This window comes from Engystomops pustulosus, chromosome 11 (genome assembly GCF_040894005.1).
Source record: "Engystomops pustulosus chromosome 11, aEngPut4.maternal, whole genome shotgun sequence".
NCBI classification, from domain to species: domain Eukaryota; kingdom Metazoa; phylum Chordata; class Amphibia; order Anura; family Leptodactylidae; genus Engystomops; species Engystomops pustulosus.
The window spans coordinates 36,926,324-36,952,081 of record NC_092421.1 but is presented as its reverse complement, the minus strand read 5'-3'; the positions used below and the strand labels follow the sequence as shown (position 1 = coordinate 36,952,081).

The 25,758-nt window shown below is 38.1% G+C and overlaps 1 long non-coding RNA gene across 1 annotated transcript in view; it reads left to right on the top strand.

Moving 5' to 3' along the window:
- The window catches only part of LOC140106665 (uncharacterized), a 141,846-nt gene that overhangs the window by 42,027 nt on the left and 74,061 nt on the right, over nt 1–25,758 (top strand). Inside the window, exons 2-3 of the long non-coding RNA XR_011850832.1 lie at nt 393–478; nt 7,685–7,759. This is a non-coding gene — a long non-coding RNA (uncharacterized lncRNA). The remainder of the gene's footprint in view (nt 1–392; nt 479–7,684; nt 7,760–25,758) is intronic.

Here is a 25,758-nt window from a genome sequence, read left to right as displayed (position 1 = left end):
AGCTAATATAGATTAAATTTCTGTAAAATATAAATAGAGTAGACCTTGATGTTGTAGCAATCATAAAAATACTCTGGTAATACCGTGCAGAGTGAGACAACACCAGGTTGATTACTGTGTCTGATTTTGGATTATAAATGTCTTCTAGTATAGGATTCTCTGCTTGTACTTTGCACCTCCTAATCTTTGTCTTGGTTTATATTAGAAAGCTGCACCAAAATTCTAGCACATTAGCATTATTTGTGGCGCAAAGCTATGCCTGAACTGTTTCAATAAATATGGTTTAGACAGATATTAGCTGCCAATTACAATAGGGGTGTAAACAGATTGATTGATTAATCTGCACTACTGTGTCATAATTGTGACTCAATCCATATCTAAATTACTTTAAGGGTTGACGTCCTTCACCTTCGGGATGTCAGAAGATGCCAACCAGTCTGAAGTCTCAGAGGCAGATATCTCAATGCACAGCACAAGGGTAAGTTAACCCTCTTAAAGACAGATCACAGAGTGGTTAGGGTAGCCCATCAGGCTCATCAGCATAATTAAAAGTTGATTTTAGAAGGAAGGAGGCCACGGATTACAGATATAGGAAGATTACCACAGTCAGTGTCTGGATCTATGAGTAAATCTTCCTGGTTTATCCTGCATGATTTTTAGTGTAGATTTCCTTTAAACATAAAAAACTATAAGTTTGGTATTTCTGTGACTTTATTTAGATGTGAGGTTATAATAAAAAATTATGAAATAAATGGAATAAAAAAATGGTTAACAAGTTGGCTGAGAGACATGGCCATAAGAAGCCAGACGTCCAAAATGTTGCCTAAAGAATGGGCCTTTAAGAATTTACATATTATAACACCAAATATGTTTTTAGAACAAGTAGCCTAAGTTCTATCATAGTTTGGTTCTTATCTCTGAAGTGCTTTATCAAAGGCCTCTGTGAGACAGTACAACAACCAAATTCCAAAACTTGGGGTACAAGGATACATATGAAATTTCTTGTATTTTGTATTACAAAGAGAATATACATGTATAATGGAATACACTACATTAGCATTTGATTATTGGCAAAAAGCTATATTATTAATATTTCCTTATGAGTACTTACCCAAAGAATAAAGGAGAGGTGTCATTTGGGGCACACAGTAAACAGCATTTAAAACAAAGCCTACAAGAAAATGCTGCAGCTGTTTTTTATGTCATATTGATCACATTTGATTTTTTTTCCAACTTTCCAGTATTTCACATGGAATATTAAATGGCACCAATAAATAGTACAATTTGTCCCACACATTACAAGCCCTCATGCAGCTCTATAAATTGAAAAGTCCTTTAAGGATTCACATGAAGTTAACAGAAAGAACATATAGAACATGAGCATCTCATAAAAAGTCTTAACACTTAGGAAAGGTTATCAAATTTAAATTCAGCATGGGTCCAATATCTGGTACCCAGGAGACATTTCCTTCATTTGTCACTTGTGACAAAAAATGGGTTTCATAATAAGAAAGGGATTGGAGCACTCAGGTTCATGCCGAAAAATTGTTTGGGGTACCCTGAAACCTGAAATCAGTTAATAGTTCGGGTTTGGTTCTGTTCATTCCCGCCCCCACTGTTGATGCTGTTGGCACCATTTGAATCGGTGTGGATATCGACGTGCCAGTGGTGCTGTATGCTGCCATTTTAGGGGAGGGTTCCTCTCCTCATGATGTCATCAATGATTCTTCTTACTTTCCATTGTCATCGGCATGTTACTGCCACTGCACTTAAGTGCCACATCGATTTAAATCGATTTTAACCAACTATAATGGTTCCAGTCATCCCAACAGGCAACCCATTTAAACTTATTAAATGCCTTTTTCTTTTTGGTTAAGACGGCTAATGATTGACAAATCGGTTTTCCATTGACCTTCATTTACAATTTTAATCCAATTAATATATTAGAAATAACAATAATATTGTATTTTATAATATGGTAAAATGTTGGATGTTTATTAGGTTGGAATTTTTTTATAATCCGCTTTAGTCATCATCTATACCAAGAAATATTAACTTTTATGTTTTCTAAAGTTTTTCCTTTACACACAAAAAAAATGTCAAAATTGATTTAAGTGCAAACTTAGTACATTTCCTTTGCACAGACTACTTAATCATTTTAGTAAGCGATGAGTCTAAAAAGAGATAAATTGCAGACAGCAAGTGTTCGAAAATGGAATATCCTGTTCAATAACTTTTTTTTTTTAGGAGCCAACATAGTTCATTCTGAACAAAAAAGATTCCATATATCATGGTTATTGTGGAGCTGAATAAATAAATGCATTGTTGTCCTGTTGCTGGGAAATGCATCCATTTCATCCAAGAGGACTATTTATATGCTACATATTATATAATAAATAATTAATACATTTCTATAATTTATTTTTTCAATCATTTAAACACATATTTTATACATTTCATATTTTTTTCGGTTACTTTTAAGTTTGCCTGCCATGTAAACACAGTCTAAAAGTCAATTTGCAAATGTTATCTTGGAAGATGAAGCTGAATAGTTTCCCGATTCTGCCTTGATTTTCTGTTGATATGGTAAACTTTTAATTAATTAGATGCAAATTATTTATGTATAGAACTGATTTATCAAGTGGTTTGGGTAAAATGTTGAGTGTTTCCTTATCTTTAATTTTTAATTACTGATAAAGTATCCTTAAATCCTTCATATAAATTAACATACTTTACATAAGAGATGACACAACTGTTCAGGCTTAAATTAGTATTTCTTAAAGGGAACCTGTCACCAGGTTTTAACCCTTAAAGGACTCAGCCCTTTTTGGTTTTTGCATTTCTGTTTTTACTCCCCTCATTCAAGAGGGGCTTGTTATATGCAGGACAAATTGTACTTTTTAGTGGCACCATTTAATATTACATGCAATAGACTGGAAAAATAGCACATTTGCAGCGTTTTCTTGTAGGCTCTGTTTTTATGGCTTTCACTCTGCACTTCAAATGATGCCTTCTATTTATTCTTTGGGTCGATACGATCACAGTGATGCCAAATATATGTATAGGTTTTATTAGGTTTTAGAAGATTTAGAAGATTTTGTACAAAAAAAATATTTGCCATTTTGCTAAATTCTGAGGCCAATAACTTTTTTAAACCTTGGTGTATGAATTTGTGTAACATGTCACTTTTTGCAGTGTATGATGGAGTTTTATTTAATATATATTTTGGACCTATGTGACTGTTTGATAAATTTTTATTCAAATATTCATGAATAAAAAATGGCCCAAAAGTGGTGATTTGCGAGGTGACGATTCCTAACATATGTATGATTTTTACTGTTTATTTATTTTTATGTGTGATCTAGGGAAAACAGCCACATCAATTATTACATTTTTTACATTTTTAAAATGTTTAACAATAATTTCACACCCACTGATTGCTCATAGTATAGATTACAAAACTACTGTTTTGCAGTATATACCAATTTTCATGATGATATCTAAAAACCTGCCATCTGCAGGCTATTGGATATCATTGCACATGGCAAGCCTCCCAATGACATCACAGGGGGTGACGATCGGCCATCCAAGAAGGCGGCTCCCATCCAAAGGCAAGTTAGGTTAACTGCCACGATCAATGCCAGCACTGACCGCAGCAGTAACAGACGGGTGTCAGCTGTATTATACCCAGGCTGAGCTCTCTCCATACACCCACACCAGGACGTAATGGTGTGTGTAGGGGTTAAACCACTAAAATACTAGCCACTTTGAGTGTGGTAACCTTATATTTGTTATCTATTCCCTCCTTCCTTACAAAATAAACTTTTCTTAAAATTATGCTAATAGGGTAAGTGAGCTATGGGCGTGTTATCATTAGACTCCGTGTTGTGGCTGCACAGGCTTTTACATTCTGAACGAGGACCCCCCCCCCCTTTCCACTGTGTACCCACTGCTCACTGCTGCAGGATGTGCATAGGGAACAGGTAGGAGAGGAGACTAAGATATGCAGCAGGCAAAGATAATAAGAAGCTAGCCAGGAAATATAACCAGCAGAATACTAGGAAAGGGATCTATATAACAACGGCTTCAAGCAAAGAGATTCTCTCCTGAACCAAATCTTTTGAGGGGTTCAACAAATCTTTTACAAATAGAATTTTGGATGATTCTATTATCTCTACTATTGTGATATTATTTAGGCCTAGTGGTACTATAACTAATATTGGTCTTATGTATGTCTTTTTGTATTTTTTTTAAAACTGAAAAATCCATTTGGTGATGAGGGCATAAGTTTACAGAAAGGTGCACAAACTGGCAAATTAGGCGATAAGAAAACAAAAAAAAAGCTATTTATTACACTTGTTTAATATTTTAATGTAATCCACTAAAATTAGCTCGTAACTGCGTGAATTTACCAGATTTAGGAAATCTTATCCTACGATATTGTGATCACCACTAATGGGACTCCTGAGCTTCTGATAAAGTACTGCTGCTTGTGATTCCGGTCCTGCTGAACATATAACTAAAAAGAAAAATTCAAAGGTGTTTGGAAAAAATATTACACCATAAACAATAAGGATAAGCAAAAAAACTGTATTTACTGTATGAGATAAAAACTTTTTCATGAAAATATTTTTATTTCACTTGGTCAAAACAGTCTAATGACCTTCGAAATAAAGACTTTGCTTATTGCTTAAACAGCAGCACTTCATCTATTTGCTTTGACAGATAACGTCGTGGAAAACTTTTTATTTTTATAAAACAATACATGTTGTGATCAAAGCTTAGCTTTATAGAAACAATGCAGTACTTTTTCAACTTGGATCCATTTTAAAATATTAATATAAATAGTTATCCATTACTTCAATTATTGACCAGCATTTAAATGTGTACACTGAAAGACAAGAGCAAACGGAAAAAAAATGAATGTATTCTCCTGTAGCTGGTGGACTGTATGTGCGCTACATTCCGTTCAATGAATACTCTAACTTGAGCAGCTCTTTGTTGCCTGCTCTTGCATTTTTGAGCCGGCTGTTGTTTATCTTTAATTGATTATCTGCTTAATTTAAGAATAGAACTGATTTGTGGCTATTGGGATACATAATTCAGGTCTGTTTTTACCAATGTCAGTTTCTGGCAGTCACTTTGCTATGTGCTTGGACTATAGAGCAATTAAAGTTGAAGTTCTGCTGGAAACAAGAGCCTTTAATCAAGTTAACAATGAAATACTGCAGAATTGACACCACCAGGGATTTTCCTGTACTTTTTAGAAACCTTGACAATCTGTGCAAACAAAATAGAAAGGGCACACTTTACATTCCCTAACACATCTCTCTATGTGCTTTCTTATATAATTAGTACTGAAAAAATGTCTACAGCCATAAGAGCAGATAGTCATCTAATGCTTTTGTATGCATAATGTCACCGGTTATCACAAAGGCCTAAATTTCATTTTGGGAAGTAGGTAAAAGGGTTATACAGTTGGAGAAAAGCTTAAAATGACTTTCTACATTGATATTGTATCAGGGAAAACCTGTCAAGTTAAACTTTTCTACATATTTTCTACAAATATAAAGATGCTTACTTTTATTTAATAGCATGGAATCATCCCCAATAGAGCATGAGACTAATTCAGTTTGAGTGGTTTACAATTCTAAAAGTTGACTTTTGGATAGCCCTTTTATTGCAGCCATTAACAACACAGTAATGGGAATTTATCAATGAAGATATGCATGTTTTCTGGCATACAAATGTCTCAAACAAATAGTTGTAGCTTTTTTTTTCTGCCGCAGTCAATTAGGGTACATTCACACAACGTATGTGCACCCAGGCTGTAGCACCTTCTGGAGAAGTGCTGCTCACCTCTCCCCTTTCCATAGAGAAGCAAGCTGCCAGTGCCTTAGCAACTCCCAATAATCAGAATAGTTTTATCTCCTTGTCTCCGTTTCTATTGCTCCTGCTACATCCACTTTGCACTTTACTAGCCTAAGCTTCCCCTGACCACTCTCCCCCGACCTATCCTCCATCCCAAATTTACCCTTTTATGTCATTTACTTTGGTCCTTTCCTCTTATCTTATTAGTACTATACCTCTCAATCATATTAACCATTGTATTCTGTAAATTATAATACTCAGCTATAGAGTATTTGTATGTAGACATGTTCCTACGAATTAGCATTTAGATAATTTTTACATTGTATGTTTTTACTTTTATGTATATCTATGCTGTCTAACACACTTTACCCTGCATTTTTTGCACACTTAAGCATTATATTTTATACTATATGGCTTATTTATGTTGAATCTCTTTATTGTCAAAAGACAAAGGTAAACAGTAAACAATATAAAACAATATAAAACAAGAACAAAGAAATAAAAAAAACAAAGTATGGTATAATATGATGTAGTGCATCGTACCGGGAATTTAACATAATTCCAAGATAATTTGTACAATGAACATTATGCTAAGGTTAAGGCAAACGGCAAGATATACAGGGCAAGATATACAGGGCTGTACACGAATTAAGTCACGTTTAGAATGCACAGCATGAGAAATGATAAAGGTATAAACAATGAGAGCTAAACATGCATTGCCCCATGGCAGGGTTGTTACTTTCATTTACTGCTTCCACCCCAGTTGTGAAGGAAACCATGAAGGGGGTGCAGAACCCCATGGGTTTTATTCTGATGCCCGTTCCTTAAACCATATGTTATCTTAACTAGCAATAACACAAACCAATATAAGCAGTATTCCACAAACATATCACACATCACATGGGGCCATACAACAGGGAAGACCAGGAAAAAGTAGTCCAGGTAGGCCAGGTCATGAATAATGGGAGATGGGGGGTGAGAGGGAGGAGGGGGAGCAGGAGGGGTGAAAGTAGGCCACAAAGGAAAATGGGGGAACTGGTCGATGGATCTAGTCTCCAAAGAGGGTCTTATATTCCCCGGATTCCCTAAAGCGTATCCAGGGCTCCCACACCTTTAAAAATCGCTCATGGGTATCCGGAGACACCACCGCTAGCTCTTCCATGTGAAAAAGGTGGGACATTTCTCGGGCCCATTCTGACTAAGAGGGGCAGACAGCATGGCGCCAATGGCGTGGTATCACCGCTCTAGTAGCCACCAAGCAGAATTATATGGCTTATTTATATAACGTTCCCTAATGGTTTTTTTTAACTATATGATGTGCAAAGCTTGACTACGCCTGGTTTTTACCAATAAAATGTCTATATCTACCTACTGGATTGGCTCCTCTCGTTTTTTTTTTTTTAAACCATAAACGTTAATGGGGACTGATGTGCGGACTCTTATCGGTGCCCATTACATTCATGTGACTAAGCCCTTATACTGCAACAGATTTATTATTGTGTCTGATGCTGGCTGAAATATCTGCTATAGTTGTTCTTTTCAGCTCCCTATAGTTGGCTAAGTTTACATAAAAATCGCTGCCCCAAATTCTTGTTGCAAATTGCAATAGTGGTAAAAATGCCAGGCAAAAAAACTGCCCCAGTGAATTAACGCTGTTTATAGTCATTATTTGACCTAAAATCTTTCTTTTTTTCTAATGGCTTTCCCTTCTTCAATCTGTCTGTGAAGTTGTAGTTATCTCAAAAATCCTTGAAGGAAGTCTAGCACCTGTGACTCCCTACTGCATGACATTTATATGTAATCTTTTATACAGCAGAGATGGAATTCAGAAGAAATTGAGAGCGGAGAGCAGACTGGGAAGTAAGGAGAGAGGATGATTAGAGCAAAGGTAAGTGGGAAAAAAATATCTTTGCTCTGTAATGTTTAGCACATAGTTTATAAGAGCCGCCATTAATGTTAATTTATGCTGCTTTTTGCCAACCATTTAGTAACCACATTTATGAACAAACTAGACATAAAATATTTCTTCAGGATAAAACAACATAACATAGATGACACTACATCTTGTTTTTTTAAGAAATGAAAATACGGTAGAAAAATACTGTTCTGATGATCATTTAAAGTGGCAGATTGACTTTAAAACGGTCGGGGGGGGCAGAATATTAGCTAATTTTTCTATTTACTTCTATTAAAAATTTTGCTCTCTATTGATATGAAAAGTGAAGCCTCCTGGCTTTATTCACACTATGGGTTATCACATCATATGAAGTAACAAAAAACAACAATATTCCTGATATTCCTGGCAAAATCTGGTTGGATGCTTGAAATGAAGGGAATTTCCATCAAAAACTGTGTTGGATAGGAGTATTTGGGTCATGTGCAGAATGATGTGGCACAGCCAATTTGGCGTTTAGCAACTAGCCATGGCTATGATTGGGCAAGGGTGTTCCCATGGTCAATAACAGCCATGGCTAGTTGGGGTGTTCCCCTGGCCAATCATGGCTAGTTTCAAGGGGCGTCAATTTACTGAATTGGATGTTTGCCCAAATCTGGCAATATTTCTGGGTCATGCGGCCAAACCCATCTCTACTGAAGAGCATTGATGAGAGCAACAAAGTGGAAATGGCAGGTAGAACAGCAAAGGTCATTGATACATTACATATATGGATGTTCCTTCCATTTCTTTCCTTATCCTTTTGTTGACCTATCCTAAGATGCGTGAAATTCAATGACCAGCTTTAACAAAAGAGTATAATAATCTGTCATAGAGCGGTACCTTATGTAGTCACTCAGCGATAATGATGTAGCTTGAAGTCCATATTCCACTAAACATAAATGAGCTGCCACTGTATTTAAATAGTATTGTCTGTCCCACAATGAAAGCAATAGGTAGGAGACTCAGCACACAGACACCTACTAATCAAAAATTAGAAATATCTCTATACTATGGCAAAAAGTATTAAACTTTTAGTGGCAAGTCATATATTATTATTGTTCTGAAAAAATAGAACTTTAGTTTATTTAAGCAATATTGCTTTATGAATATTTCCAATTTTCCCACTGTGACTTTTGGCTCTTGCTAAAACAAGATGTGACATTTTACTTTACTTCACTTGTGTCAAAAGTCTCAAGTGTGCCTTGTGGGTGTTCATGAAGTATATTTCAGGTAACCTGTGAGATGTCACCGTACATCAGAAATAAAACCAATTTCAATTGTTCTAAGAATTTTCTTGTTATTTTATACAGGAAATCATGCATACTGTAACAAATATAAGAGCTGCCATTTTTTAACCATTCAAAATATTTATAAACTCAAGAAATAATTAATAACTTTTAATTTTCTACCTTCACCTTCCATCCTATGCTTTTAACAACTTCCTTTTTCTGACAATTTTTTCTAATTTCTTCCTATAAAATTTTAAATTTTGCTGATATGTTACAATGGAATGCTCCAAAGTGCTCTGAATGAATAGGCACTCAACAGTGGTGCTCTGTGTGCCAAAATCTGGGGGTATTTCACTTATAATACACCCCTTTTCTACCTATGTGTTTTTTGGTCACTCCTTATTGTCAGGATTTTCCAAAGTTCATCACCATTGTAGGGCCTCTCCTATTTCCTTTTTGACAAATTCAGCAGATATCTATCATCATTTTTATCTCTACCCTGATGTTACCTATGACAAAATCTCTGCACTACTACAGTAAGTACAGTAATTGTCTCTCAGTAGATGATTCTTTGAAAAGCTGAACTACTTGTCTTTTCGCCATTTATAAACAATGGGGGAATTAATCTTTTCTGGCATATGTCATAAAAAAGATAAGAGCTACCCCCACATTAGTTCCCTCTCCAAAGTATTTTTTCATATGAAACATATCAGGTAGGTGACAGGGGGCATATTAGTATTAGGGACAGTCGTGGGACTGCCCTTGTAAGGACGGGAGTAATTTTTGGGGATACATATGGTCAGGGTTGCCACAACATTCCAAATCCTTGTTTTACTCATACATACATGTATTTACCGCATATACTCGAGTATAAGCCGACCCGAGTATAAGCCGAGACCCCTAATTTTACCACCAAAAACTGGGAAAACCTATTGACTTGAGTATAAGCCGAGGGTGGGAAATGGATTGGTCACAGACCCCCCCCCCAGTATAAAGACAGCCAGCCCCCTTTAGTATACAGCCTGCCCCCAGTAGTATACAGCCATCCCAGCCTGCCCCCAGTAGTATACAGCCATCCCAGCCTGCCCCCAGTAGTATACAGCCTGCCCCCAGTAGTATACAGCCTTCCCCCAGTAGTATACAGCCAGCCCCCAGTAGTATACAGCCTGCCCCCAATAGTATACAGCCATCCCAGCCTGCCCCCAGTAGTATACAGCCTGCCCCCAGTAGTATACAGTCTGCCCCCAGTAGTATACAGTCTGCCCCCAGTAGTATACAGCCTGCCCCCAGTAGTATACAGCCTGCCCCCAATAGTATACAGCACTGCCCAGCCTGCCCCCAGTAGTATACAGCACTGCCCAGCCTGCCCCCAGTAGTATACAGCACTGCCCAGCCTGCCCCCAGTAGTATACAGCACTGCCCAGCCTGCCCTCCAGTAGTATACAGCACTTCCCAGTTTGCCCTCCAGTAGTATACAGCACTAACCAGCTTGCCCCCGGTAGTATACAGCACTGCCCAGCTTGCTCCCGGTAGTATACAGCACAGACCAGCCTGACCCCGGTAGTATACAGTGCTGCCCAGCCTGCCCCCAGTAGTATACAGCACTGCCCAGCCTGCCCCCAGTAGTATACAGCACTGCCCAGCCTGCCCCCAGTAGTATACAGCACTGCCCAGCCTGCCCTCCAGTAGTATACAGCACTTCCCAGTTTGCCCTCCAGTAGTATACAGCACTAACCAGCTTGCCCCCGGTAGTATACAGCACTGCCCAGCTTGCTCCCGGTAGTATACAGCACAGACCAGCCTGACCCCGGTAGTATACAGTGCTGCCCAGCCTGCCCCCAGTAGTATACAGCGCTGCCCAGCCTGCCCCCAGTAGTATACAGCGCTGCCCAGCCTGCCTCCAGTAGTATACAGCGCTGCCCAGCCTGCCCACAGTAGTATACAGCCAGCCCAGCCTGCCCACAGTAGTATACAGCGCTGCCCAGCCTGCCCACAGTAGTATACAGCGATGAACAGCCTGCCCCCAGTAGTATACAGCGCTGCCCAGCCTTAAAAAAAAAAAAATAAACTCACCGGTGGCCCCGATCTGCAGCGCTGCTCCCCAGATGACGCGCGGGTCCTCTTCTGGCTTCCACACCGTCTTCTGTACATCGCGGCGGGCGCCGCCCGGGAGAGAGCAATGGCGGCGCCCAGTGCAATGTGCAGAGGCCAGGAGACGGGCGCGGAAGCCAGAAGAGGACCCGCGCGGACATCGGGGGAGCAGCTCTGCAGATCGGGGCCACCGGAGGGTGAGTATATAAGTTTATTATTTTTTAAGTGTTGTATTTTAACTTGTGACTCGTGTATAAGCCGAGGGGACGTTTTTCAGCACATTTTTTGTGCTGAAAAACTCGGCTTATAAACGAGTACCGTATATACGGTACCTTCTCAGGCTACTAAGTTGTCCTGTCTGAAACATGGTAAGATAACTTTACATACACTCATCTGAGGTTGTGTATTATACAGAGGGTTCAGCCTGTACAAGTTAAGGGAATTTTGCACATGCCAGACATGAGCCCTCTCATTGCACCTGATTCTGTGCTGTAATAGTACAGCACGCATCGGGAAGTGGTTGAGCCATCAATTTTTAAAAGGAATCTTGAGGCCCCCTTTACATCTCTGTTAGGTTTTCAGTTATTTGCATTCATTACCTTAAGCCTTATTTCTTAAAAAAATAAAACAACAATTTTTTTCTGGAAGAATATGAAGTGGAAAACTAATAAACTATCCATTTGGTCTTTTTACCCCTAGTGTTTGATAAGATAAAGCAATAAACTGCAATATTATTTAGGGAACAAGAATGAAGGCGATTAAATTTTTCTTTGCTTTAACCATTTTTTTACTAGATTTTTTATAAAAAAATTAAATAATTTTTTAATAAATAGTTTTGCAACTAAGATTATTACATTAAACATCTTTGAATGCTGCCTTGATTACATGCAGCCAACAAGCCCTGTTAATTTCGATCCTTCAGTGGTAATCCAACTTCATGATGGCATATTTTAGGTGCACTAGCATGTTGTCTAATGCAATTCCAGTCAGTCTTACAAAATTTTCAACTCAATAATTAGAATATTATAGTGAACTTGTTTTAAAAGTGTAAAAATGTATAGGGACAGCTTAGTATGGGAACTGGAAAAATAAATACATTCAATTTTGACTTGACTATTATGACTAATTCCAGTGTTTAAACAAATTATATATTTAACTGTGTCACATTACCAAGTATTTAATTTTATTTTGAATGAGTTCCCATGACTTTATATTTAAATTTATTTGGCTGCTAGTCTTTAATAATATGGCTGCAATCCCAACGCCTCGTATCCGGAATATACTCCTGTGTCATCCTCAAGACTGCCAGAGAAATCTACTTAGCAACCGAAAATAAGGCATAAATAAAAGATAATGTTAGATTTATAATATCACAGATGGAGGAAGAATTAATCCACAACACAGGTTAAAGTCTTTGAAGTGAGGACAAGGATGATGCTAAAAAATTAGAATATAACTGCCAATTCAAATCAATGTCTTGTCTGGAGTAGCTAAACCTTAATAGGAAGTAGCTAAACCTCAAAATGTTTTGTTAAGTTTTGAAATTCCCTATAAAAATAAGAGTATAGCTCATGAATTTAAAAGGAAATAGCATTATCTATTGCGGTTTTGAAGTGAAACATGAAAGGCTTTAAAGTCTGTTTCCCCATTTACTAATATGGCGGTAAGACTATCCAGAGCCATTTCAAAAAGTTTTTATTTATATTTTGAACACTACTCTAAAAATGCATCTTTAGACAGTGTCTCATGACTTGAGCAATCCTTTTGATGTTTAAGTATTTTCTTTTTCTTAACAGAATTTTAGCAACATTTAACCGAAGATCACAGTAAGATGTACACATACGACTTTAGTTCCTCTAACAGTGGGATTAATATTAAATTCTTCCTCAAATATGACACAAGGTGCAATATAACAAAGTTAACCATTTCACAATGCAAGAGTAACTACAGTGGTAGGAGCCTTAACAGCTGCTAAGGGGCCCACAGTCTCAGGGGATCCCGTAACCCAACCTGACACTTGAGAATGGTGGATGTACACCACTTTATACATATTATGCTGTACAGTGTGTATGTAACATATATGATGTGTATATGCTGTATGTGTGTGTATATATGCTGCATGTGTGCATATGACACTGTATGTGTGTGTGTGTATGTATTTGATGTGTACATGCTCTATATGTGAGTGCAAGTGCATAAATGTGTGCAAGTTTGTAATGTCTTTATGTATATGTAATATGTATATTTCTAAGCAGGAAAGGGTGCTTCATCCAGAACTCTGCTGCTATGGGGCCCTGCCTCTCCTTATTATACCCTTACTAGGAGTCAAAACTGTACAGATGTAAGGTATAATGGTAAGATTTGCACAAGTTCTGTGTGCACTACTCACAATTTTGGCTCCCAATAAATGATGCAAAATCGGGTGAATTAAAAGAGATGTGAACTGTCCTTAACCCCTTAATGACCGGCGTATCATGTTTTTATGGAGGCCATTAAGGGTACTTCTTCTGATGCAATGCCTTTCTACCTCGGCACGTCATTGAGGGACATTGCGTCCTGCTGGTGCCAGGGATAGGATGTGTCATCACAGCCCAGACATTATTTGAAATCCGACAAATATTCACTAAATGTGGTCATAACTTTTGAATGCTTTAAAATATCCAGATGATTTTGAGATTGTTTTTTGTGACACAGTGGGGCACATTTACTAAGAATGATTCAAACTGCACTAATTGTGGCTTGTCTGTGCAGGGTGCACCAGATTCATGATTTCTGGCGCCCGTTCTTCCTGAATCTAGTGCTCCTTGAACTGGCCCGACAGGGTTCACCCCTTTTTTTCTGGTCTATTTTTAACATGGGGCGTGCAACATACTTCTGTCAGACTTGCCTAGTAAATATGGTGCGTGATCCAACTAAGCACCTGAACACCCTCTAATTTCTGTTGCATGCTGCCTAGTGCAGCTGCGCCACAATAGGGTTGTGTGCGACACATTTGTGGTGCAGACACTTCTTAAAAACCTGTGCAAGCAGTTTGCACTGGAAAGAAAATGCAAAGTCCACCAGAAAACTGGTGCAAAGCCTTTCGTAAATGTGCCCTACTATACTTCATTTTGGTTGAGAAATTTAATCCCTTAATGATTTGGCCATTTTGCACCTTCCTGACACTGCCCTTTTTTGAAATCTAACGTGTCACTTTAGGTGGTTATAACTTTGGAATGCTTTAATTTATTATATTCAGTTGAGTTTGAAATTGTTTTTTCATGACACATTGTACTTTGTACATGTTGGTTGAGAAATTTAAGCAATACGTTTAGCATTTATTTATGAAATCAATGGAAATTTGGCAAATTTTATTTTTAAAAACTATGTTCAGAATTTTCTACTATTTGGAAAGTTGGTCATATCACCAAAATCATTTTTCCTTTTTTTAGGATGATAAGAGGCTTATAACTTTAGGTGCTATTTTTCTGTTTTTTACTAAAATCAACAAAACCTAGTTTTGGAGGTCCAATTTAGTTAGTAGTGACTTTATAAGGCCTATATAACAGAGCCCCCCCCCCCCCACACACACACACAAATGAAACCATTTTAGAAACTGTACCCCTCAAAATATTTAAAACAACCTTTGGGAAATTTGTTAACCCTATGAGCGTTTCATGAAGGTGAAAAATAAATGAAATTGAAATTACAGAAATGAAATTTTATCTTACATTATATTCATTGAACACTAAAATGTACACCTTCACAATGGGTTAAAAAGGAAAATGCATTTTACAATGTTTAGTGCAATTCATCCAGAGTATGCACATACCCATCACTGTACCCTGCTGTACAGGCACAGGGAGGCACTCGGAAGGGAAAGAGCATTGTTTTGTTTTTGGCTGAAAAAGTTTTCATGTGTCAACAAGCCCCAACAAGAGACACCATTTTGGAAATTACACCCCTTGGAGAGTTTAGCAAGGTATAAATTGTGTATTTAAATTGTGCAAATTTTGTAAGCCACAAGGGATAAAAGATGAAACAACCCCAAGTAATGTGTGAAACTATTTTTACCAAGCATAAATTTTTCCCCATGTGCATATAAAATGTTGTATGGCTATGCAGTAGGGCTGAGAAGGTAAAGAGGGATGTTTGGCTTTTCGAAGCCAAATTTAAGAAAAATCCTATTCATGTGTTAGGATGTATTTGGAGAGCCCTAGTGGTACCAAAACAGGGTGGAACCCCAACAAATGTCACCATTTTGGAAAGCAAACCCTTATAAAGGTTTAATATGTATATTTGCCCCTACAGGTGTTTGATTCAATTAGGCCCCTGACAGGAAAAAGAACATTTTCCAAAAAAAGTCATTTTAAAACAAAATTTATTTAAGCCATAAAGGATAAAGATTAAACAACCCCAAAAAATGTGTAATACTATTTCTCCCGAGCATAAAATTGCCCCACACGTGCAAATAAAATGTTGTATGGAGACACAGTAGGGCTCAGAAGGGAAAGAGGGGCGTTGGCTTTTTAGAAGCCAGATGCATTTGGAGAACCATAATGGTACCCAAACAGAGGAGAACCCTGACAAGTGACTATTTAGGAAAGTACACCCCTTTAGCAAGATGTAATATATATATTAACCCATAAAGGTGTTTGATTTAATTAGGCCCTAAAAAGGAAAAAGGTGAACATTTTCCTATAAAGGTCATTGTTACCCCTGATTTTTTATAGCCACAAGATATAAAAGATGAAATAACCCCCCAAAATCATGGAAATTCTTCACATGCATCAGAATGCATTTGGAAAACCTAAAAAGTGGCCCTTATTGTTGAATACATACCACTTGGGGAATTCAGCATGGTGTAATATGCGCTATAGTATAGTAATATATAGTTTCCATCCCAACTACTCTTTTGGAACAGACTCTTTTCTGAGGTACTGGTGCCCTGTACTTGTCCAAATATTAGTTTCCTAATATCTACCTCTGGAGATTTACAGCATCATCAGTACCATGCACACGGCCAGCATTTTTGTACCATATCAGCACCCGATCGGACAGATCAAAACCACCCATGTATTTACTGTAAGCCAGGATGCCATCTGGCTTGAGGGCAGTGGTGGAGGTACCTCGTACAGGGGTTAGGGTGCTGGAGTCCTCATGAATTGTGGTCTGAACAAGTACATGCGTTTTGTCCCTTTTAGATCCACACTATATTCTGATTGCTGAGTGCCTTGATGTTCCCTTCTTTCTAAGTGGCTGCCTATCAAAGGTTCCAGTGGAACCTCTTTGATTTTTGTGTACAGTGCCAATGCATGCTACAGAAACTTTGGGATTGAGGTACTGGAATCGTGGAACGCTGGGATAAAAGTTATCCACATACAAGTGGTAACCCTTTTCCAGCAGTGGCTGCACACATTGGTCAATCGCAGCTCTCTGGGAGATGCATGATGCCACCAGACATGGGTCCTTCCACTGTTTACAGATACGGATCACTATGATTATGGTGATGCCTCATTTATATAGTTTTATTCATATTTGTTTTTTTTTTACTGAAGAAAAACAAGAATAAAAAAAATTTGCTTTAGTACTGCCATTTTTGCAGTAGCATATTTTTTGGTTAACAAGCATCAAAATGATACCACTGAAAAGAACAACTTTTTTCCTGATCACTTGTTAAGCTCATATACAGCTTACACAGTGCAATACAGCAATACAGATGAATTGCACTCTGTAATGTAATCCACTGAGCATGCATTGCATGGAGGCAGGATTAGACTACCGTAACAGATGGCACAGCCCCGGGGCACTGGCAGACCTGGAAACTACACGCTGCCGACAAACTGATCCTCTGCTGGCAAAGGGTTAACACCCGTGATCGGAGGAACTTCCAGTCGAGGGTGTAACAGAAGGTTGTCAGCTGCGAAATGCGGCTGATACCCGTTCTGTATGGTGCCGGCTGCAAATGTGAGCCGGCACTTACGGCACTTTATAATATGTCAGGAAGGGGGTTCATGAAAAGTTATACAAATTTCCAATATACTTTCTGTATTAATTCCTCACTGTTTTCTAGATCTCTGTTTGCTTTCCTTCTATAGAAAGCTGCCATGTTTACTTTCATAAATATGATGGCCATGCAGGTACACGAGACATTATCATCACAAAATAATCAGAGCCATATGATACTAATGGCTTATGTACCTAAATGGTAATCACACTACCATGGGCAGATTTGTACCCAGTAGATGTGAACATAAAAACTTTCTATAGCAGGATGGCAACCATGAAAGTGGACAACCTCTTTTAAGCTATGCTTTAAAGTGAATCTTTATAGAAAATACATAGATTGAAGTCTTTCTTTTTAAAGTGGAGTGTTTAGTGGAGTGAAAACTATAATGCCTACTGTAATGAGGCCTCTGAACCCAGGAAGCACAGACAGGACAGAGAGCCCTAAACTGGCCCCCCACCGGCCAACTTGCCTCAGCATATCCTAAGATGATATAGGACAACTAGAACCCATTCCCTATGACAAGGTGTGAACACAAAAAGAGACTAACAAATGTAAAACACCATAAGGTGTGGTTAGAGGTACATTTCACAGCAGACATGTGGATAAGACACAAAATCGCAGTCCAAAGCGATAGTCAGTAAACTGAAGCCAGGGTGAGAAAATCAAACATTCAGAAATATTGAGCGCCAAAACTGCAATCATAAAGGTATCAAAACTAAAACTGACAGTGGACTTATTGCTAACTGAACACAAATAGGAGACTGCTCCAGGTGACTTGAGCTGAAGTCTGTCAATCAAAACATTAAAGGACATCCACCACTAGGATCGAGAATTGTTAACCAAACACACTGCCATACTGGTGTGTGCCCACTCTAGTAGGATCCGCTTTTCTATTAGATTCTTATGCCCTAGTTTTTACTGGAACAAATTTGTCAGTGTCCTTTGAATCTTCTATTTGTAGTGTAGAAAAATGCAAAAATACTGAAAGAGAACATGGGCAAACACAGTAATGGAGAAATTGCATCTTCTCTATGCACATTTATCTTGGACATAGCTTCTTTATTGTGAAGTGACACAATAATTAACAATGATGTGTGATTCAAGTTCTCATTGAGTTTTTATAAGTAACATTGTTTATCAGGGTCCCATGGTAAAACAAAGTTTAAAACTATTAACATTAATAACTTCATTAAAACAATGAGTGAAAATGGTAGAACAATTACCGTATATTCCGGCGTATAAGACGACCCCCCTACTTTCCTGTTAAAATATAGAGTTTAAGATATATTCGCCGTATAAGACTACCCCTCTTCCAACGCATACAAAACACCGGTAAAAATAAAAAAAAAAAAAACAGATTTGAATTTAACATGGTCCTTTTTTTAATTTAAATTCTTATGACATGCAGGTATATAGCAGGAAAACTGTCGCTCATAAACATAAGGCGTACAACAACAACATTACCATCATCCATTTTACTGTAAATGTTACCATACTGTACCTTAAATTTTTATTTTATTAAATATTCCATGCCATGTACTCAGAAGCGGGAAAAAAAATTCCAAATGCAATGAAAATGGTGAAAAAACGCATTTGTGCCATTTTCTTGTGGGCTTGGATATTACGTCTTTCACTGAGCGGCCCAAATGACATGTCTACTTTATTCTTTGGGTCGGTACGATTAAGGGGATACCAAATTTGTATAGGTTTTATAATGTTTTCATACATTTACAAAAATGAAAACCTCCTGTACAAAAATAATTTTTTCGATTTTGCCAACTTCTGGCGCTAATAACTTTTTTATACTTTGGTGTACGGAGCTGTGGGTGGTGTCATTTTTTGCGAAATTTGATAATATTTTCAATGATATAATTTTTAGGACTGTACGACCTTTTGATCACTTTTTATAGATTTTTTTATATTTTTCAAAATGGCAAAAAAGTGCAATTTTCGACTTTGGGCGCTATTTTCCGTTACGGGGTTAAACGCATTGAAAAACGCATTTGATAGATCGGGCATTTTCGGACGCGTCGATACCTGATGTGTTTTACCGGTAAGCCCTTGCTGCAATATGCAGCAAAGACTTACCGGCTATGGAGAGGGCTCAGCCCGTGAGCCCTCTCCAATTACCGGCGTATAAGACGACCCCAGACCAGAAAGAAGATTTTTCAGTCTTCAAAAGTCGTCTTATACACCGGAATATACGGTAGATCTGATATCACAGATCTAATAGATCTGAAAGGCTCATGAAGATTGTGGTTCGTTTTTTTCAAGGATCAATGTTTTGTGGCCGTTTAGCATTGTAGTTTGAAGATAAAATAGTATTTATAATTCTTTCAGTTTTCTTGTAAAATAAAAGCTGTACATTTATTGGTTGCTAATTAAAGAGCCATCATATTCTGTAGTAGTTTACAAATTATAGGGGACATAGTGAAAATAAAATAAGACAAAACAGAGTAAAAACATTGTCATGCAATACTTGTCACACAACAGGTATAAGAGTGTATATACATGAAAAAGAAAAATTTATCCACCATCCAACTCAATGGACACTTTAGTAATTTTTTTGAATAAAAATTCCACTTTATTCAAATAACTTAAAAACAGTAGAGACGTCCTATAACATGACAAATCTGACGCGTTTCGGACCCCGTTTTGTCCTTATTCGTAGCCTATTGATATGCTCTGGCACAGAGTATTTAAGCATATTGCACATGAGGCGGAAGTGCACTCGTACGTGATCACATGACCACAAAACAGAGGAAAGGAAGAAGATATCAAAATACAGCAAGAATAAGTTCAATATATATACAGTAGATCATTCCTATAATTAAGTCCTGTCAGAAAATGTGTTTTTAAAACCAATTTCCAAAAAGCTTCACGTGACTACAATGTTTTTGCCCTCTTTTGGGGCGGAACACTTTCTCAATTGGAATAACTTGTAAATGTGAGATATCCCTTCCATGTACTTCGTATAAGTGTTTGGAAAGTCCCGATGCATTTGTTTGTATAATATTCGTTTGACTGTTATGATGAGAAATTCTCATTTTTAATTTTCTTGTTGTGCAGCCAATATATTGTTTGCTACATAGTGTGCATGTAGCTAAATATACCACATGGTTACTATTGCAATTTACATACGACTTTATTGGATATTTTTTAGCTGTGGTTGAAGACTTAAAAGATGTTGTTTTTTTGTAAAATACGACATAGATTACATGCCTCCACACTTAAAACTGCCTTTGTATTTCAACCAAGTTTTTTGTGTTTCTTTCTGTGTAACAAATAAATTGGGAGAGAGTAAATTACCTAAACTGGGTGCATTTTTTGACACAAACCTCACTCTTTTGTCCAATATATGACACAGTTTATCATCTTGATATAAAATAGGTATGTGTTTTTTTACAATACGTAGTACCTGATCATATTGCTTGTTTTTTCCTGTCTTTGCAAAAATATTGTGCCCTTGATTTAGTACTGTCATCTATTTCTATCCTCTGTAGATGATTTTTATTGTATCCTCTATTTAACAGTCGCTGTGAAATTTGTTTTGCAGCGTTAGTATATGTGGTGTCATTAGAACATATGCGTCTTGCTCTTATGTATTCTCCTTTGGGAAGGTTACGTATTACATGTGTGGAGGTGGCAACTGGAAGCGTGCAAGAGTGGGCTACCTGATATGGTTTTCCTGTAAAGTTTCATGTTGATGCAATTCTTTAAAATATCCCAAGTTAATGTAATGTCCAGAAACGCTGTGGAAAATTGTGAATAAGAAAATGTGAATTTCAAATTAAATGGATTCTTATTGAGATATTGTACGAATGAAAAGATGGGGGTCATTTACTAAGGGGCCGATTCCCGTTTTTACGGTGGGTACCTGAATTTTACTGTTTTGCACCGGTTAACCCTGAATTGCCCCAGGTTTTTGGCGCACGCGATCGGATTGTGGTGCATCAGCGCCGGCATGCATGCGGCGGGGGGGGGGGGGGGGGTCCAACGGATTCGGAAAAACCGCCGCATTTAAAAAAAAAAAAAAAAAAAAAAGTGGACCTGGTGGACAGCGGAGTAACTGCTTTAGTGAATCGCCGGAAGACCCGAATCCACTGCAGAGAATGAGCCGCTGGATTGCGAATGGACTGGGTAAGTAAATCTGCCCCATTATCTGAGGTGCCTGTCCATATAAATAGACGGTCATCTATATAACGAACGTACCATGCTATTTGTAAAGTGAATGGATTATTTGTATGGTACATGTATATTTCTTCGAACCAGGACATATACAGGTTTGCTAATGTGGGTCAAAATTTAGCGCCCATCAAAACAAAAAAAAAATAATTTGAATCAAAAAAATCAACACATCCAAGATATAATTGATGAGGTCATTTGAAAATGATGTCAAATGTCAAGATATTCTATGAGTTGTATTGCCAGTGCATGTGGTATACAGGTGTATAAAGCCACCACATCACATGTTACCCATGTATAAGTTTTTTGCCAATGTATGGTATTCATAGCCTGTAATACTTCAAATGTGTCTTTTATATAACTGGTTGTTCTTTTTACAAAGGGCTGAAGGATGTTATCTAACCAATCCGCAATTTTTTCTGTGATTGTACCCACCCCTGAAACTATTGGTCTAAGTGGAGGAGGGAAAATATTTTTTTTGGGTTTCGGCAAAGCATAAAAAATTGGTGTATTGGGATAGTCAGGTAACATTGTATCAGCTGTTTTTTGATAAAAAAAAATATGTTCACAAATACTCCTCCTTGCAAGATCTTCTTCAGTTGTAGTTTCACTTGATTGGTGGGGTCTGTGCACACTGGGTTATAGATTTCTGGGTCTTGTAACATTGTAAATACCTCTTGTTTATAGATTTCTTTATCCATGACTGTAATTGTTCCCCCTTTGTTTGATGCACGTATTATTATATATGGATTTGCTTGGAGTTCCTTTATAGCACAATTTTCCAATAAGGTGAGATGATTTTTCTTCAACGTTTCTTGTGGTTCATGCAGCAGAGCTAGATCTATTTCTACATTATATTAGAACTGGTCCATTTTATTTGCTCTCAAATTTACTGGATAGAATGTAGGATTGGAGGTGGTAACAAAATTAACTGCCTGCTGGATGGAAAAATATAAGAGTGGCTGGATCATAATATACACTCTTTATTTAGAATAAAAATAATTTAATAAATAAAAATGATGCTGCTTAAACCAGTCATAGGCTGCCAACGTATATGCAGAATCCAAGGTCCATGAAACTGCAGAGAAGCTTGTAGCTTGGTATTTGCTGATAACCAAATAACAGACAGGTGAATTGAACAGGATGGGTTATTAAAAGAGAGTTGAACTTTAATGCTGTTGGGGAATGCAATAGGCTTGCCTAAAGAGATTGGTTTAAATAGTATGTTTGTGGCTTTGGAAGATTTGTATTAGTCTGATTGTCTGGCATAGGGCATTCCGGGGGAAACATGAGTTAGGCAATAGACTGAGGTTAGAGAGTAGACGTAGGGAGGTGCAGCATTGTGCAGAGCTTTGTGGATGAGAGTGATTATTTTAAACTGTAATCTGATGGAGAAGGGCAACCACTGTTGTTACTGAGAAATAAAGAATGTCAAAACATAAAATTCTGAAAAATACTTGTCCACTTTCTGCTGCTCCATAATAACATATGAATACCCTGCTATGTTATAATTAATGGAAGACAAAGAAAGTCTTTTGAATGTTCTCCACTTACATATGTAAGTTTACCTTGCTACTCATCTTCTTGAGAATAACACCTTTTTAGAACAAGGACCTTTTTTCTGCCTTTTCTAAGTATCATTTAGCTGTCTTTCATGATTAGGAACTAATTTTGCATATTTTAAAATGAAGAAAAAGTTGCAGCTGTAGAAAGTTAATAACAGAGACGTGTGTCTGATTTTCACATTTATACACTTGGCTGTTTAATACAGAAATTTCCAACATTAAGATAATCACAGACCAAATACTTGTCATTATGCTAATTGCCATATCCATACTGATTACTAAATGAAATGACCTTGTAAGAAGAGCTAAAAAATCTTTATAATCTAGTCTTTATTATAATTTTTATGTTTATCTGGTTGGCTACAAGTTTGATATCCATTATACTTGGTGTTCAGAATCTACCCGAATTGTATCAAATTTGGTTAGGGTCTAACTTGTGTTTGTGAGAAAACCCCTTTAAGTTATTATTTAGAAGATTCATTTAAAAGATATTACTACCCCAATGTTAAGCAGGGTGCAGAAACAGGAGCACAGTGTGCCATAACCCTGGACTCTCCCAATGAACCTACCTGTTTGCCTCTGCATTTCCTAAGTGATACAGGACAAATAGATGGCAATCCCCTTCCTACAATAGAGTGAAAACACAGTACACAAGAAAAAACAATAAGAAAGGTTACTGTGTCACATCTATATGAATTAAGCACAGTAAAGAATCACTAGACAGAAGCCAAAGTCAAGAAGAGCAAAATACAAATAGCAAGCAAGATGAGGAGCTAATAGGAAAACTTCTTTAACCAGCACAGAGTGAAGAGTGGGCATGGCTTATAAGTATTTGCAATATTTGCAACATCCCCCACCAGGGCCTAGCCTTTTCTTGGGGCCTGGAGGAAGCTGGGGCCCAGAATACCAGGGGCTGGCAGTTGCGGCCTAGGCACGCTAGTGTCACGGTGCTTGGTATGGGATCTGGAGGGCTGTCCCACAGCCTGGCAGGTTTCTAGCTTGTGGTGTGTGCAAGAAATTAGATGAGGGAAAGGATGTGGTACTGGTTCTCCCTGGGGCAGGCCTTAGAGTCTGTAGTATGTGTCCCTGGTAGATAGATTGGGCGCCCTTGATGGTAATACAGCCATAGCAGGGAACAGACAGAGGCAATGTTGTGCATAAAAGTAACTTAAAGTTCCTTATTTGAACCAACAGCAGCAACAGGCCAAACAATTATGTACAAGTGCAGGTTACTGGAGTGATCTTGGAGAGGAAACCTCAGGAGTTGGGTCACCAGCCTGGATGCAGGGGCAGGCTGGGATGTAGTTGTGTCCAATGCTGGAAGCTGCAGCTTTAATCCTGGTTGTTCAGTATCACTCAGTGTAGAGTTGCTGAGGCCTAGGAGGCCTGTGATCAGAGCATGTGTTCTGAGGTCTCTCTGGTAAGAGAGCTGGATTCCAAGAGTTCCTTATGTGGTGAGAGCTAGGCCTAAGAGAGCTAACTCCTCCCTTACTAAGGTTTTAGTTAATCCCTGGTCAGGTGGTCTCACTCTCCAATCACACTCCAGTTACAATAGCGGAACATCATTGGATGATAACATTAAGCAATATTAACCCTTGCCCATTCAGGCAGTATCTACCGCTGCACAATTACCTAAACATATGTATAGTGTCCAGCCGAGGAGCTGATCGGGCTCTCTACTAGGGGAACACACATATTAGGGGCTTATTCACAACAAATCCTCTGCCTTGCATTGGCAGGGGTGTTGCAGTTGATTATTGCTGGAACAAACTATGCTACAGGACAAAATAGGTGTGGTGCTTAATCAAAGCATTCCAGCAAGTAAACCCAATATCCCACACTGGGGCATAACTATGAGATATAGGACCCCATAGCAGACTTCTGAATAAGGCCCCCTTCCCTCTTAAAAATATACATATTAGTTTACTCAACACAATACAAACAAGCACATTTTACACTCACATATACAAACCATTTATATACTTACATAAATACACATGCAGCATATATACACTGTGACGAGGTCACTATTGAATTGGAGAAAAAATGAGTGTTCATGTGTATTACAGCGACCACAGTGTGAATTGGGTCAAACTGGAAGCTGTTTTCAATGTGTTGGTCTCTGGGAAGACCTGGTAAAGGTCTCTAATTACTGGAGTGGAAACAGAAGTGTGATCACTGCTCCAGACCAAAGCTTCCACATTCTAATGAGTCTAACAATGCACCAGGTGTGTACAACCCCTTAAAGAAGGGTGTGGAGCTTTCAGAAGTCGCTCTCTACTTGGAGTACAACAGGAGCTGGACTGTGTGAGAGCCACACGTGAGTGACACAGGGTTACTGAACGTATGTTTCATGCTGGCAGGGAGAAGCCCTCCAGTGGCTCGTGAGGGCTGCCAAGTATTTAGTTAGAGCCGGACAGGCAAGGATTTTATTTGATGTTTTGTTTGATACTGCTGTTTTTGCTGGAATAAATGCACAGTTTCAACTTTAATCCTGCTGTCCATGAGAGCTTTGTCATTGCCAACCCCCACATTTGAGCTGAACCCCTAAAACACATACAGCATATATATTCACCACAGATTTAGCATATACAAAACCAATACCCCAGATGCAAGGGCTCCCTGACACTATGGGCCCCATAGCAGCAGCTATGGCTGCTACTTCTGTAGTTACACCCTTGATCACACTACAGAAAATAAGTGAGAGACTAAGATAAAATCAGTTATTCCTCAATCTCCCAGTACGGAGCAGGCATGACACTGACACAAACGTTACATCCATTTAAAGTTTATGGGACTAATGGAAGCATTCAAATGATTAAACAGAATGTGAGTAGCCACATTCATACAATCCAAACAAAGAGAAGGCTAACAAAGATGGCTATAGTTCAA